Here is a 1057-nt window from a genome sequence, read left to right as displayed (position 1 = left end):
AGATTCATTGTAGCATCCAAAAAAACATTGCGAACTTTTAATTTTTGTGAATTATTTTTTTCTCAAGCAATTTCAAAAATAATTTTAAATCGCAGATTCCAATTTAATGATGGCCTCTGATTTTCATCTGAAATATTAACCATTATTGGAGTAATTCAACATCTTCAAGTAATTAATTGAACATCATGAAATATACATATATACATTACATATTAAGGTCTAGCCCTTTTATTTTAGGATGCATTATTTGGGGAAATTTAAATTTTCAATGCAATTTCACAAATCCAATCAAATCCAATCAATTCCAGATAGTAAATTACATAATTATATTTGGATGATACTTTACTGTTGTTATTTGTATATGTGAAAAATTAATTACTAAAATTAATTATTAATATAAAAATATATGTTAGAATATAAAATATAATAAAATAAATCAAACAAAATATGTATTTATTCAAACATACATAATAATTAATTTTGATGTACGTATAACATTTTTTATACTTCTATAAATTGTGATTATGTTTATATTAAAAGAATTACAAAACTTCTGACCGATAATCCGAATCATGCATGGTTCATTGAGAGTGTGTTTACATAATACCTTCCAGGCAAGTTCCACAATCGGCCAGGGCAAAGTATTTAATTTATAGAATGCAAGCTTATAGACTATATATTTGAGCTCGGATTAGAAAAAAATATTGAGTTAAATCTTTAAATAGTCTCTCAATTTACAATCAAATTTTACAGTCATTCTTAAATTTGTAATGATCTTAATATTGTTTCTGAACTTAACAAAAGTGACTCATTCGTTTTTGAAATATTTTTCGGAGAATATTCTTTAACGGTGTGATGACGTGTACTGAGAGAATCCAGGGTGGATGGGTGACGTGGCTGTTATCGTTATTTGACTCAATTTAGTCCCTAAAGTAGTTTATAACCCTAGTCCCCAATTTGAGTTCCATCTGTATTCACCATTTGAAGTCACTCTCTGTCTTCTTCTCTGCTCTCGTTCTTCTTCTCCGCCACATCTCCTTCTTCTTCCTCCACTATT

This window comes from Arachis hypogaea, chromosome 3 (genome assembly GCF_003086295.3).
Source record: "Arachis hypogaea cultivar Tifrunner chromosome 3, arahy.Tifrunner.gnm2.J5K5, whole genome shotgun sequence".
In the NCBI taxonomy this organism is placed as follows: domain Eukaryota; kingdom Viridiplantae; phylum Streptophyta; class Magnoliopsida; order Fabales; family Fabaceae; genus Arachis; species Arachis hypogaea.
This window is presented reverse-complemented; position numbering follows the sequence as displayed.